Source organism: Harpia harpyja, chromosome 4 (genome assembly GCF_026419915.1).
Source record: "Harpia harpyja isolate bHarHar1 chromosome 4, bHarHar1 primary haplotype, whole genome shotgun sequence".
NCBI lineage: Eukaryota > Metazoa > Chordata > Aves > Accipitriformes > Accipitridae > Harpia > Harpia harpyja.
This window is the reverse complement of record NC_068943.1, coordinates 78,769,658-78,785,653: the sequence shown is the minus strand read 5'-3', so window position 1 is coordinate 78,785,653 and position 15,996 is coordinate 78,769,658. Positions and strand designations below refer to the sequence as shown.

The 15,996-nt window shown below is 43.4% G+C and overlaps 1 protein-coding gene across 4 annotated transcripts in view; it reads left to right on the top strand.

Annotated features, from left to right (window-relative positions):
• RPS6KA2 (ribosomal protein S6 kinase A2) overlaps window positions 1–15,996 on the top strand; it is a 326,295-nt gene that overhangs the window by 225,828 nt on the left and 84,471 nt on the right. The window lies entirely within an intron of this gene.

The following is a 15,996-nucleotide window of genomic DNA, read 5'->3' as shown; positions in this document are numbered from 1 at the left end:
CCTCGTGCCTTGCGCTGCCACTAACGCATGGGCTGGAAGGCACCTGGGGCAGTCCTGCAGCCCACCTCTGACCTCGGGTGGCACAGCTCTGCTTCTGTGTCATTCCTGACAGATGTTTGCCTAACTCGTTCTTAGGCTGTCTCTATGCCTACTGTTACAAAATGCTTCCTAACAGCTGTCCTGTATCTGCCTTGCCACAGCTGAAGCCGTTAGTTCGCATCCTCTCCGCTGCGAACAGTTTTGTCTCTGCAGTTTTCTGCCACATCTTGAAGGTTGTTATCATGTTTAGCTTCCCTCTTCTGTAGGCTGAGAATCTCTTCTCTTCCTTTCCTTCCTCAGGGTTCACTTTTTCTAGATGTCTGGGTTAGAAGAAGATTTAGTTATACACTAGGTAAGTCGGAGGTAACTGTTAAACAAAATGTGATCTGCTCTGGTTGCATGTTCTAGATCTAAGGTTCTCTGTGAATGCTTTGTTATGACAGAAGTAGTAGCAGTACCCCTGCTCTACCAAGCAGATTGTTGAAAATTCAGTTTTTTTAATGAAACAGATAAAAATGTCCTGCCGCAAAGACAGCAGAGTGGTCGTATTCTTGAGATGTTGAATGTTTGTTCCTTTGGGGAGTCCCATTCAGAGAAAGTTCCTAGGAAAAGCCAGCCCTCAGGTAGAAGGATTTGCAATACGGCTCTTCTGGCACCGCTGCGCGAGACAGCAGCACTTCTGGAGGGTGGTTTCAGTTCCTCGTGGTTGCCTGCAGCTGTCAACCTCCATTCCCCTTCTCTCATGTGTTTAGCTTCAGAATTAAGCTGAACATCAGTGGGCAGGACTTACCCAGGCCAGTCAGGCTTTACCAGCGATAACATAACACTGGTCACTGTTTTATCTTGCCTGATGCCCTTTTCCTTCTGCCTTTCTGGCTGGCATCCCGTAGGCCAAAATGGGCATCTTCATGTGAAGGTCTGCTTTTCTGGTTTTGTTTTGGCTTGATCTTGGGGCTTGAAATTTTTTGTGTCTTGTTTGTCTTGTGCTGTCTTTAAGGAGCTTTGTAAGCTTTCTGTTTGCTTGTAATGCTTCTAATTGTAAGAAACCCGCTGCTGAAAAAGAGAAGCTATTGCTGCCAAGCCATCGAGTCAGCTGTGCAGCACGTGAATGAACCCTGGGAGCCTTTTAATCCTGCCTGACGTCCAAGAGCTTGCTGTTGGTACCACGAGGCTGCATGAATTACAGGAAGAGAAAAACTGCTCTTTTGGCAAATACAGGCTCAAATGCTTTTAGTCTTCATCTCCTTTGAATTTATGTGATGTAGTCTGTTCTTTCATGGCAGGCTGTGTTTAGTATAGGAGCTAGTAACTCAGTTTAGGAGTTAAGACTTTGGCTCTGCTCGGATCTCTGTTGCCAGCCTGCTGCATGAACATAAACCAGCTACTGTTACTGCTGCTCCTCTTCTCAATCTCCATATCTGTAAAGTTAACCTAATTATGCCAGCCTCCTCTTCACAGTGCTCGACGTCCTTATGAAAAGTAATAGTCAGATATTAATGGAGATGTTATTAACACTCCTCCCCACTTAAGTGCAATCTGCTGTGTTACGGAATTTAATGGCTGAAGAATCCAAACCAATAAATTGTTAGGAAATGTCTCTTCTGCATAATGCATTGACTATTTGAAATAATCAGAGCTGTGAATCAACTGTACTTTTGCATAAATTTGTAGCTGTAGTGGAAAGCTAGGCTGGAAATACAATAGCTAAATATCCCTGGGATTTTTAACTTCCTTGATGGACTCTGCAAGTCTTTGGCTGTGGTGCAAATCCATTATCTATATAAAAAGCATTTGTTTGTTCTGTTCACTAAGTTGCACCACTTGGAGCATCCAACATAATTGCCATTTAACCAGTTTCAGCTGCCTGCAACTGCAGTGCATTTATAGTTGGTTGGAAACCAAATTCGTAAGCATCCTCTGGGAGTTGAATCCCACTGCTTTTACAGGTTCCCATAACACAACAGAAAAATGTTATTTCCTTTCGAGCAGGAGGACAGATGAGCAGAGAGGTCAACACTGCCACTTGACGCCATTTGAAGCCAGCGTGACGGCAGAGGGTAGGGGGTCGGTTGCACTGGCGATGGTTTGCCTCACAGCGTTGCAGTTGGGTAACTTGTAAACCTTCACCAAACAGCTGGCCAGGCGTTCCGTTCACAACTACTGCCGGAGGTGTGCTAGCACTCAGCTGGCTCTCCATAAAAGTTAGATGGCACGGTGTAGAAACTACCATCTGGGATTTGTTTCAACGGAAACGAAATTATTGTCTGTGGTTTTATACTCTTCATGTGGGTTACACATGTCAGTTACGGCTTCCTCATGGCTGTGGCATTTGCTCCAAGTTGGAGGTTTTAATGATGTTTGAAGAGAGACCAGCAATCAGCATCAATGACAGCCTCTCCTTTCTATTTTGTCTACAGCATTTTCTATCTGCATGTGACTGTAATTGACACGCTCGAGAGGTTTCCATGGTGCAGTAATTTAACTGACATTTTCTCAGCAGTGGTAGATTAATTTGTAAATTTGGGCAAAGCCTGAATTGCTCAGATAATTGCGCTGCATCCCTGGTCATCTTTCAGACTTTGTGCTATAGTATAGTTGCCATTTAGTGGGCAGTTGTCATCGTCATCACTGTTAACTCAGAGTTGCCTTTCATGCTCAGAGGGAGTTTCAGGTTTATAGGGTTGTACTGCTATATAGGTTTTCTCAATGCTCATCAATTCAATTTGGTTTTCATTATGGATACAATAAGCTGTACAATGTAAAATATTAATGTTGTACATCTAGGTAGAATGTAGATAGATGCAGGTACTAACTTGACCCTTGTTATCATAAGAAAGAAATATTTTCAAATGTACATTTAGAAGGACTATTTTTTATTTTTGTTTTTACATGGTGTTCTGTGTGTTTGAGTCACCTTTACCACCTATCTCTGTCTCCTAGAAAAATTTCCCTGTGAAGGGAAAAGGATGGGCCCCCAGCTTGTGCCCCCTCTGGCTTGCTTTGTTCAGGAAATTAGCCAGTGGCTTTGCTCAGCCCCCAGACTTTTACACAGAAGATGGTTTTTTAAGCAGCACATTTTGACCTTGGTATGAACGAAACCAAGAGGCTCTTCCTCGACCATCCCACTAAGTGCACAGCCTTCATTTAGCTGACTTTCCAACCTACTGAAATCTGTACATCCCCATTTTCCAGAAGCCCCTCAGCTGTCCCCAGGTGAGCTGGTGCCCCCCAGATTCCTGACGGCAGCTTTCTGGGGCAGCGGAAAGCTGCCATCCCCCGAGCCAAGCATCAGGAGTCGCAGCAGGCTTGGAGATGTCATCTGCGGTGTGGAGCTAAAGGAAAGGCAATAGGAAGGGCAAAACCACAGGTGGAGAAGTGGAGGGCCAGGAGGAGAGTCAGTCATGGATCACGGGCAGCACTTGCTTCAGGTGTCATTTCGAGAGCATCATCCCTCCTCCCACCCTTTTCTGCTTGGGACTCGAGAGGGGGCTGCAAGGGAAGAGGGCTGCTGAGCTCCGGTGCTGGCAGAGGGGTGCTCGGTGCTTTCCCTTGGTAGAGAAGAGTGAGGCTGCCTGGGCACGGGGATGGAAGGAGTTTGAAGGGTGGCTGTGGGTGAGACTGGTGGAGCAAAAAGGAGGTGCTCATGAGGCGTAAGACTTGACCTCACTACTTGAGATTTGCCAGTGTCAGAGGACTCCTTACATGCATCTTCATTAGAAATATGCAGAAACCCTGCCATGCTGTTATGACACGCTTGTTTTTTAGTTTGCTGTAGAGAGTTTATCGCATGAGAGGGTTTGGGAGCACTTCTTCATAAGCAGAACAAAGCAAGCAACTTCTAAAGCAAAGCTTTAAGGAAGCCTGAAAGTTTGCACTCTGCATGTGAGACGTATGGTTTGCTGAGGAGTCACTGAAGGACTGTCACAGGGCTGGTGGTCACTGGGCTGGGTGGCCCCGGAGGAGCTCCATTACCCCTCTGCATTACCCCCAGCTATCACCTATGGGGTAACAGCCGTAGTGATCCAAGGCTCTTGGTAAGGCTCTTTGAGATGTCAGAATTAAAAACACTGTGTGGAAGCTAAACTGCTCATGGTTATTCTTCATAGGGTTTTTGAGTCCATTCCCAATACAAATTTCTAGTTCCTGGGTTTTTTTCACTTTGCTGGAATATTCTAACATGTTACAGGCATTAATCCTGGTACAAATGTTCTGTTTCAGTCAGTCTCCCAAACACTTGTGCATAGTAGTGAAATCTAGAAATGTTTTTTAAAAAGCGTGCTTTATTGAGGTGGAGTCACTGCAGCAAAGTAGCACACAGTGAAAGATGCAATCTCATTCCCCTGCGGCCAGGGCAGACTGGTTTCTAACTAACTCATTATTTAACTTTTTCTGTTCAGTTTTGTTTTAAAATGTGTCAGGTGATGAGGCACCAATCCCAACCCTTCACTCTGCTCTGTAGGGGTTCATCCAGTTACGGTTTGCCCGACAGCCTACATTTCCTCTTTTTCTGTTTCAATGACCTCCTCCTATTTATGTTCCTTTCTTTCCTTTTATTTTGATAAATAAGTCTCCTCTGTCCTTCATGTTTATATCCTTTAAATATTTATCTGCTCTCCTCCTGTCTCCCTTTAGTCATTGCTTAGTACGGTTTATGTTTAGCTCTTGGTAGTTACCCAGTGACATAGGAGAAAAGAAGATTTCCTTTTCAGTTAGGTATTCTTTTGGAGTTCAAGCAGCTATGTATATTTTCAGAACTGTATACAGGGACCAAGATGTAGATGGTGAGATCCTATTAATGTCAACAGCGGTTTTACTACTGACTGTTTTAGGGCCATGATTTCACCCAGAGACTCTCTGAACTTAGTCATATCTTCCATGAGGCTCCCTATACATAGTGGAGTCCAGGCTGAATAATAATTTGTGACTGTTTAAGCACTGTTTCTCCACTCACAGGAGAAAACACTAGATCAGCCTTTCTTTCTTGTTTGTGTGGCCAAGGCTGGTTGCAAAGCTTTAGTCAGTGTGTCGGTACCAAAACGAGACCAGGCTTTTCCTTATGCTCTAATTTAGGAAATGACCTTGCCTTGACTTCACGCCCTACTTGCTGATGGGACTAGAGGCTGCTTCAGTGACAGACAGGCGTCTCACAGATGCTCATTTATTTTTATGAGGCAAACATATCAACGGATCTATATTAAGTATGTCTGCGTAGCATGTCAGGGCCTGGGCAAAGCAAAGGTTTGGTTTGCCTGAATGTTGACATTAAACTCCACAATTTTCCTGAAATATTTTGAGTTCTAAATTCCCATCTATTTTGTGTGCAAGTAGCTCAGAGGGCTGGATTGCAGGCAACGTGATAAACCTGGTCCTTCATGGTTTACAAATAGAAGCTGTTTCAGGGCTTCATATCTCCTAAATCAACTGAGTGTCCTTGGGTTTGGATTATAAGCCACTATCCCAGCTTCCTCAGGGATGCCTTAAATATACTAGTTACTCATTTCACAAACAAAATCTTTGGAATTCAGTAACTACACTGCTCATCCAAAACATTCTGTTAGAGCAAGTCAGATTGGATCAACTCTGTGTTTACCACATCCAAGCAGCCCAACGGAAGAAGTGTGTAGAGTGAGAAGTCAGCCTAGTGCAGCCGTGGCCAGGGCTGCTGTGTAGCTCGGGGTCAATGTTAACGTTTGCCTTGTGCTCCATCACTGATCCATCCAAACATTCCCTTTTGAGAAATGCCCCTCTCACTGTCCCGCCACTGCCTTGCATTACCCGTATCGGAACTAAGCTGGCAAACTGCTCTCCAACTAGGCCAATCACAAACCCATTACTTCATACTTTTGTATGTTTACCCTACACTTGGAAGACACGGGGGTTCTGTTTTAAAAATTCCTGGTGGGCTAAGTGAACAGATTTTTCCTGAAGCACCCATAAATCGTCTTTTTTATTATTCCATCTTCTGAATGTGCGTTACGATTGATAAAGAAAAGATTCAGTGTACCGTTTCCGGTAGAGTGTCTATCCACCAGAACAGGACTGTTGAGTGAAATTTCTCTTGAAAAAACATTGGTAGTAAGCATTTCAGCAGAATGCTCTGGTTTGATTGTATATCTTTGTAAAAATTATTTTATAGTTGTACGTTGTAATTAGTGTTTAAGAAATAATAGATGAAAAATAAATTAAAACCCTTAACAAAACAGTACTTTGGTGCACCCAAAACAATTTTTTGCAATTTAATTTTGGCAAAACTTGCTGAATTTAGGCTTTTTGTTCCAATTCAGAACAAAAGCCACAGCAAAAACATCTTTGAAAATGTCCAAAATTACAAGTTTCAAGCAGCTCTACAGAAAACATTTACCAGGATTAGTTCAGCCTATAAGCAAAACTGCCCCGGTGGCAAATGACAGCATCCCAGTACATACATTCTCCACAGAGGGATAATACCACGTTTCCACTCCTTCCAGGAATTCTCACTTAATATTATATAAAAGATTGTTGGTCTTGTCCATAAACATCCCAACTGGACCGAGCAGGAGGTTCCATACTGCACCATTAAACAAAACAGTAGGGGCTCATGTAACAAGACAGAAGGGACTCGGGTGGGCTTTAAGTCACTCTCACGCAGGGGTACTTTGCCCTGAGTTAGTGTCCCAAGGAGCTCCCGGGGAGCTCCAGCACCACCCTCACCCCCTTCCACCTCTGCCAGGCTTTGCAAGCAACGTAGTAGTTGCTCAAAGGTCCTTGAAGGAGAAGAAACTTCCCTTTCAGCACAACTGGCTGTTTAGGCCCGCAGAAACTAAATAAAGGGAAAAATTTTTTTTCTGTAGAAGGCTGGCATAAAAGGGAATGTCTTTGCATTTTCACTGCTGAGCCAGTGGTCACTCCCAATACTTTCCAATCACAAAAGCTGGTTTTTTGCCTTTGATGATACGCTGCGGAACATATTTGTGGTGAATACCAAAGCACAGACAGTTTTCACACTTCAGAGTTAAGTAATCCACAAACTTTATTCAGCCCTGCCTGTAACACCCCCATAAGAGGTGTGTTTTAAGAGCAAAGAGCAGCAACGGTTGATTAAACCACGCTGATCCTCAAGCTTTAAAGGCAAGCGGTGAAACTCCTTACCCTGAGAGACCCAGCAGCTCCGGGACGTCTGGATCATCTCCATCTCCAGCAGGACAAGAGAAAAACAATTTCTTCATTGCTTCTGTCAACTTAGGAATATTGCAATAGTAAACAGAAGGCAAACGCTCACTGAATGCTGGAATGCACCACGGGTAGGAAGCATTAGGCTCTGTGCTGCCTCTCCTTTGCAGCTGCACGCGAGTTAGCCAGCGCTGCAGCAGCTGCAAGGGAATTGGAGTCTGACAGGAGATATGAGAGAAGTTTGATGGAGAAAATTCATCCCTCCTTGGACTGTATTGAAGAGTAGGACTGAGGACTATATGTACCTGTATATCTTTTCTCTGTTGGATTCTGGTAGGTTAGAACTAAATTTTAAATATCTATTTTGTAAGGGGAGAAAAGGCCAACTCTCTCATAACTGTTTTAAGCAACTTTTCTTTATTGCAAAACTATATGAAATGGTTTCTCCCTTCAGGTCATCATAATTTCCAGAGCTACTGATGAATGGTGTTTACTGGGACCGCTGAATTCTAAGGCCAGCCCTCTTATCCGTTTGTCATTTTGAAATTATGCCTATTCCTAGAGCACAGGTAATTATCGCCTGTCAGTAAGAGTTAATATTGAAATTGTTGCTATTGCCTGCAATAATTAATAATTATTAATAATAATAATAATAATAAAAAATCTGTTCAGCTGAAGCAAATATAATAAAAAATAGAAGTATGTTATAGTAGAATTCAGGAAACAAATATATCACTTCATGGATCATTTGACAGGATATCACATCCACTAAGGTAAACAAATTTAAATAAAACATATGTTTTACATTAAAAAAAAAAAAAAGATGACCCAGGTGCAGCTATGCAGAGGTGTTGAAGGCTTTCTGTTTTGCACAAGTCATGGACAGATGTACTTCTAGCTGTACGTTTTGGCTTTTTGCAGGAAGTTCCATGCAAATGTTCCATGCAAAGTTCCAAATGGCAGCTCTCTCTGCTCTTCATCGAGCCGTTTATTCAGTTTGTTTATAACAATGTTAGTTAGGGACTGATTTATGCGGTTGCAAGGGGTGTAATTCTGACTTTGTTGATGTTGTACATCACCATAGGATTTGGCTTATTGGATATCGTTGCACGTCTGCAGCTCACAGACCATGGAGGGGGAATGGGTTCACCTGGGAGCTGTGCACAAGCACATCTGTGTATATTCCATTGGTCCAGTTCTGTTTAAAAATACACAAAAATTGAAATTTCACCTCTGTGTGAGGACATGAGGTTTATACGATCATCAAGCTGGTCTATCGGTCAGTACTTACCTAATGACGGGGTTGAAATCCACTGGCTAATTTCAGCCAAAAATCTAAAACACACTTAAGCTCCTGCAGCGTCTGTGGGATTTTTTGGCCGGGGAGAGAGGTCCAAACTGGTCTCCCAGTGGGGAAGCGGCGGGAGGTCAGAGCTGCCAGAGACTCTGCGGGGCAGGAGGGAGCCCACCGAGCAGCACCCACAGAGCTCAGACCTGCTGCAGCCTCCGCGGGCTGCTCCTGCTTGGGCAAGGGTTTCAGGAAAACAGCGGGGAGAGCTCAGGTCACTGCTCTCAGGATTTGTTTTCAGCAGAGTTAGTATGTCCTAGAAACCCGTGTTTGCTCCTGACAACTCCCATATGATTTTTTTTTTTTTTTTGTAACGTTAAACTTCATCAATCTGTCCTTTAATTCTCCTTGTTGGAAAATTGGGCAGAGGTACTTCAGAGGGATATTGCAAGGTTTAATTAATTTTTCCAAACGTTTAGGGAGAATAATGAATAGGTGATAAATAATATAAGTAGAAGTTCAATATTAAAAGTTTAGGATTAATTTAGAGACATCTGTCAAGGATTAATTTAGAGACATCTGTCATTCCAAATCTCAACATTGAAGCATCCAAGCTACTTTAAAAAAAACAAAACCAACAAGAAACAAAGGAAAGTCTTTGATTTCTTTAAAGCCAAATGTGTTGTTTCATGTAAAAGGGGGAAAAAAGGAGGGGTGGGGGGAGATAAAATGACCTCCTCCAGACCCTGGACTCCTAAAAACCAGTCTGTATTCATATTGATTTTTCAGAGTGCCCTTCTACAAAGGAGTGCCTCCTGCTCTGTGAATCTGTTTTTTTCCTTTGCTGCAGCAGCGCTAGGGCTGCGTGGTAAAGCTCTGTTTTTAATGGCTCTTTCCCCATATCTAAAGAGTTCCATATTTGGGGGCGGAGAGGATCTTTCTTCCAGAAAAATAACCTTCACGAAATTATATGCATTTCAAAAGAAATGCACATAAAATCCCTATGTGACATTATTGGTATACTTCTACATTCAGGTGTCAACAGGACACTTTTCTGTTTTCCTTTGTGTTGTAATAATGGTGCGCTGATAAGGTACAACATGAAAGGCTGCTCTTTAGAAGATTTGTGTACAATACTGTGTGGAGCAGAAACACAGTAATGCAAATAGTATTTCCAAGCAGAACCACTGAAGCCAGATTATGATCCTTTTTAGAAAGCCTGTATTTCTCCATACCTCGGGTAATTAGTCACCACACAAGTACTTTGTCTTCCAGACATACACAGTGTGGATTTGAAATTAGAATCTAGTTCTCTGCTTTTGTCTACAACAGCCAGCATTAAAAACAGATGAAAATAACAGAAATAGAATTGAAAAGGATGTTGCACATAGTTTTATGTATATATTCCATTTTATATATCACTGGCATGTACCAGTGCTACGTGAAGAATTTGAAATTGAGTTGTGTGTTCCTGTGTCTGAGTTATATTTTGCTTTTGTTCCACTGGAGGCATGGCGCTGAGTTTTAGGGAAGTCAGGAGGGTAACGGATGAAATTTAAATCCATTGGTTTATTCACTGATTTATTTCTCTTGCTACCAATATTTTTCAATGGTGATTTAATTAACATAGTTGCTAACTCTTCCTGTTCTTGCTTTGTTAATTAATTAGTGCTCCGCTCCTGGCTGAGCTGAGACATTTCTTATCACGAGGTCACTTTGAAAGGTAGGGATGGGCAAATAATTTATAGTCAATAATGCTTTTTGCCAAACATCTCTGAGCAGATTGTGGAACCTTTGACGTTATTCATGTATTTTCTGTGTGTATCTTCCTGCAGGAACAGGTTTCTGTCAGGGGCGGTTGCTGGTGTCAGACACGCAGCGGGGTTTCTCTCCCTGGTGTTGCAGCTCAGGGGATTAAACAGCACTTTGGGTAAAATTGTCAAAAAGCACAAAAGGCCATAAGGACAAGTCACTGAAGCACCAAACCCATCGTCTGACATTTCTACTTCCAAAAACAAAAAATTAATCTTTCAAATGCCAATTGCAGCCTGGTGACACCAAGATGGTTGCCTCCAATGGAGAGAGACTGGCCCGCTCAGAGAGGCAACCAGAGCACCAGGTCCTGCCCTGAGCCACCTCCAGAGGACTCTGGGGAGGGACCAGGCTCCGGTGCCTCAAGGCAGCCAGCAGGTATTCACACTGGGACTAGAGTTACAAAAGGATCTATGCACCAAACACCAACTTAGGAAAAGTAAGAGTTATCGCTTTAGTGCTATCGAAAAGCAGTAGAACCATCTTCAGCTTTCGATGCCTTGCAGAGCTCATAAAATCTATCTCCATCCCCTTTTTAAAACAGGATTTAGGCTAGAAGTCATCATGTCTAGAAGTGTATTGGAGCATCCAAGTGCTTTGCTTGCATTTGCGAGGCTGCATCAGTAAGTCAGAGACGTTCACAGGGCATGAACAGGCAAACAACTGTGGTCATGAGCAAAGCAGAATTGTGCCGGACCTCAGCTAACGTGTACAGAAAATATTTCACTGATGAGACTCTGGCTCCTCATGGTGTTGACCGACAGAGGTGAGAACAACACCCAAGCTCGGCATCTGTGGAGGAAGCGGGAAAGTACCGCATACATCTCCACGCTGTCTGCATGGGCAGCCAAAGCCCGGCTCCTTGCACTGTGGCTGATCCCCAGAACAGGCAGGACGGAGGCAGACGTGCTCCCTTGCTCCGCGCTGGTCTTCCTTGTAGACATACGTCTCGGTTCCTGTCTCTTAGCCCTGATGCACGATGCTGTGGTTCTTCCCGGGGGTGAGCCTGAGATGGGTTTCACTGCATTGAGGATTTTGCGGTTTATCAAGTCTGATGTGCAGTTCAGTGGCCTTAGCTAAGGCAGACCATTAAGATGTCTGTAATACGCTCTCCCTTGCTGGATCTTTCTCTACAAAAACCTTTTAAAGGCGAAAGCCGTAAGTGGGAAATGGTATCAGTCACAGGAACGCTAACTTAAGGTGTCCGTGCCCTGACGGGATCCAGCTGGTACCAAGGGAAGCGTGGTGTGGGACACATGCAGGGCACCAAGGGGTTTCATGCAAGGAAGGAGGGCAGAAGGAAAAGCTATTTCATTTTTATTTGACATTTGAAAATTGAATTAATACCAATATAAATTTGATATATGTGTTAGCTTGTACAAGGCTGTAGGTAAAACCCTCGTGCCTTGTAACACCAAATCTATATGCAAAAACCAAAACTGCACTGCAAGTTAAATTGAAAAATCACTTCTCTTGAAGTAGAAACGTCAACTTTTACTCCAGGTGAGTCTGAAGACAGAGGAAAGACCAGCAAAGTATTACACACAAATTTAGAAGATAGCTTCAGGATAATTTTCTTCTAGTATAACTAAGAATTACTTTGGGCAGCAGTGAAAAGGGTACTATTAAATAAAAATGTTTGGAAGTTATTCTTTGGCCAGAGAGATCCCAGAAGCAATACTCTGGCTCCACTGAAACCAGTGGCTGAATGGTGTTTAACTTCACAGATCTGTGACTTCAGCTCAGCTCTCCAGTCACTAGATATATGACAAGTTACTTTCCCCTTATGGTGAATTAGCTATAAATTTTAATTAGTATAACAGTGAATAAATTAGTGTCTCTTCTATAAACTCCCCCTTTACAGCTCCTATAGGCCATGGTTTCACTAATTAAAGTTCTCATTGGGTTGGCTTGACATTCTGCCTAACTGAAACGATGTCATTGCATATTGCATGTACATCAAGGGATGTTCCTAGATCATCATTACTTGACAGTGTACATAGCTTAGAGATGCACTGACTCTTAGTTTTTAAGTGAGACATATGGACAAGAAGTTCATTGGCTGAAATTTAATTTATATTTCCATATTTAAATCTCAACCAAAGTTGATATCATGAGACCTTCAGAGAGGGAAGCAGGACTATGGTTTTGTTTTCTTATTCGGAAAGTATACAGCTAGTCCGTTATCAAGAAGGAGCTTTTTTTTGTCTCCTTGGAAGATGCTCTGACTATACTTTTCCCTTTTCCCCTTTCCCTTCTGTACTTCATGGTTACTAAAATGAAAACAGCCCAAGAAATAAAAATTCATACCTTAAATAAAACCCTCTCCTTAAGCATTCAGTGTTAAATAAAGCAAGCAGTAACATCCTTCTCTTTGATGTTCAGAGCTAGACAGGCAGAATTGGATAAGCTCTATTTATTCGCATATATCCTCAGCTGCCTCCACTTTTTCTTACCACATTAATACCTGGAAATGGGAACAGTTTTTATTTCAGGGTAGCAGGTGCTTCCTCCGCTGTTACAGGTCTCTTCTGTCCCGTGACACCAGGGATTATTTTAGGGAGAGCTAATTTGTCCAAGAGTGTGCAAACAATCTTCATGACTTTGCGCTCTTTGCTCCAGGTTGTGTTCTCTGCCTCTGTCTGACATATAGTTTCAAGATAAGTGGCAAAACTCACCTTTCAAACCAAATTCGATAGTGGGTAGAAAGGGCAAGAGTTTAGCAGATGAGCACTATTTCCAATGAGCATTTCAATGATAGAGGTGAACGTCTGGTGTAAGCATTGCCTGCCCAAGCCGCCTGTGTGCTGCGCTGAGGCCCCTGCAAGCGTTCCAAGTGAGGATGGGGGAGCTGAATTATTTGCACTTTCCTCTGTGCCTTTGGTGTACACCCCCTGACATTACCGAGGGTGGGCAGGAGAGGCTGTTCCGCAGCACCAGGCAGGGACCTGTGCAGGAGGAGGCCAGCCCTGTGCTGAGAGGTGCTGAACTGAGCCGCTCCGTCGTCTGCCCTGGGGCTACTGAGCTCCAGTGCTGGTTTTGCGGCGCTTTGAGTAGACCATCAGAGAAAAGGGAGTCACTCAGAAAGGAATCCATAGAAATAGCTCCTTGTCAGAGATCCAGTCATTTTGGAAATGAGTGGAGAAATTCATGGTGGTACATGCTCACTGATCCCCAAATGAGACTAAGCAAAGACACACGTTTGCTTCGTCACCGGCGTAGAAGTATCTTTAATGTTCAGGCCTTTTCATCCCTGGCACTGCAGCAGCTGTGCAGACCCTGTCCATCTCCTCCTGCTGCTGGAGGAGTCCCTCCATAGCCAGGATCTAGCAGGCTGAATAAGCAGCCAGAACTAATTCAGATCATGCTGGAGCAAATGAATCTAATTATCCGACTGCCAGGATGTAAGAACTAGAAAGGAGACTCCCTCAGCAGAGCAGACTGGGGCCACTGAACACTAGAAAAAAATCTCCAAAGTGCAGAAGAGAGGCACTTTCCCACTCACCGCACGTGCATGATGGCAGAGAAGTCAGACGGAGCCAGAGCCTCATGCTGTTGAAATGTTATGTCAAAGTGCCACCTCTTCTTAAAACCTTTGCTGATGCATATCAGACCTACCTTGGCCCGATCCCAAAAATACAAGAGGGAGGAAGAGCAGGGGAATTCCTATTTCCAGGTCTATCTGGAATAAGAGAAAATAAACCTTTCCTCCTGCTCTGACAGAACTAATAGTAAAAGGAGAAGGGATTTAACCTTGCACATTTATGAAATATCATGACAATGAAAGTGCAGCACTTGGTACAATAACTGACAGTGCCCTGTGGTATGTAAGCTGGTGCAAGCAGGTAGGTATGTCCTGTATCTCCAACGGCTACCTTGGAGGTTAAGATCAGGCGTGGCCCGGGCATATGGAAGGAACAGGGTAAGAACGGGACAGTGGGAGAAAGCAAGTAGAGTTCCCTTTTTAGGTATGTGATTAATAGCTTCTTTGGTGGGTAGGATTGTATAAAAATCTAGACCTGTATAGCTTCTGCTCTCAGAGCGTTTAAATCAGGCGGTATTTGATGCTGGAAGAGGGGGAGGGCAGGTCACCAACTCACGTGCCAAGCTGTAATCCTGATTACAGGTTCTAGTCACCTTTTCTGGAAGCCACTGTGTAGGTGGTGATTAGAACAGCTTTGGAGGAGACTAGGTTCAGAGTGGTTACAGGGCCATGACACCGGAGAATGAGGTGTCTTCTGTGCTGACATAGCCTTTTCTTTAACATTGCTGTGGCTGCTGTGTACGCATGGAGCAGAGGGTGACGTGGCAGCCTGACACCACCACCGCAGCGAGCAGGGCACGGCGCAAGGGGCTTCGGCAAAGCACCTGGCCGCACAGCTGTGCCTCTACCTGTTCAGAGGTTGAAGTGATGGGGACAGGAGGGTGCACTGCCGTTCTGCCAGCCTGCTCGCACACCTGTGCCGTGCAAGCGCAGAGAGGCAATTGTTAGTCTGTCTAACCAAGCTTAGTGGGAAGTGTCCCACGTAGAGCATTCAGCAGTGCCCACCTGTCCAACAAGAATCCCTGCCTGGGAGCAGCGTGATCTACAGCATGAGAAAAGCTCTACCTTCGCGTAGCTTAAGCGTTTTGTGAGTGTATTATGTGTGGTTTTTACTCATGAGATAAAATTAAGATTCTGAGATTCCCTTTTTTTTGATTTTTAGCCACAAGGTAGCTTAGGTTGCGTGAGCTAGTAAAGCTTGCGTCACTATTGACCTAGGTAAACCATCAAAATAGCAAGAAATCCAGGTGTCTCTCCACTCCTATTTAAGGTTCTCAGATCAGATGGTTTGGACCTATTTCTGTGCATCAATTTTTGATGTACAGCAACAGAATATGTGGTTTCATCATGGCATGTTCATTACTCAGGTGCTGAGAGTACTTAGCTTCTCAGCAGCTCCACAACACATGCAGGCGATGACAGAATCTCACTAACATCTCAGGCTTTACCACCTAAAATAGTCTCATAACATCCCTCAGAGATGCTTTCAACTGAAAAGCTTATTGGTATTGTGTAATGCAGAGAAAGAAGAAGATTATTTCAGTATTTTCATTGTGGAATTAGTAAGTGAATCCTCCTCAATGTCTGAACATACTGCTAAATGTGTTTGCTATGAAATCTTCAGCATTAGTTTTGATTAGTTTGAACCCAGCTCACCTCTTTAACTATTTTTTGTTTTACTCTCTATTCATCTCAACCACAAAAAGTATTTTTCTCACCGCTATCACACAATAATTTATCTCTACACATAAAAATAGTTTCCTTTATTACTGATTGTTTGGGTGGTTTATTGGAAGCTTAAAATATTTTATATAAATCACTTCCAGAGAGTGCTATTCAGTGATATCTCATAAACGCTGCATCAGCACAATACAAAAAGTTAATTTGCATGAGGTTAACCTGACGAACTCTGGGACTGGCACATTCTGTTTAATCTGAAATGAGATAGAGTTAATAATTTTATATAGTTTTAATTCTCACATTAACATTCTCTTCTGCAAAGCATAATCACCTTCCTGTTGTTTGTAATACTGTGGTCCTTTTAGTTAGGGCTGTTCTCTACAGAGGAAGACATGGTGCCTTCCTGAAGAGCTTGCTCTTACTACACAGCCAACACAGGCAAAAAAAGGGGACACTAGAGAGTGGCGTGATTTGCCAAAGGTCA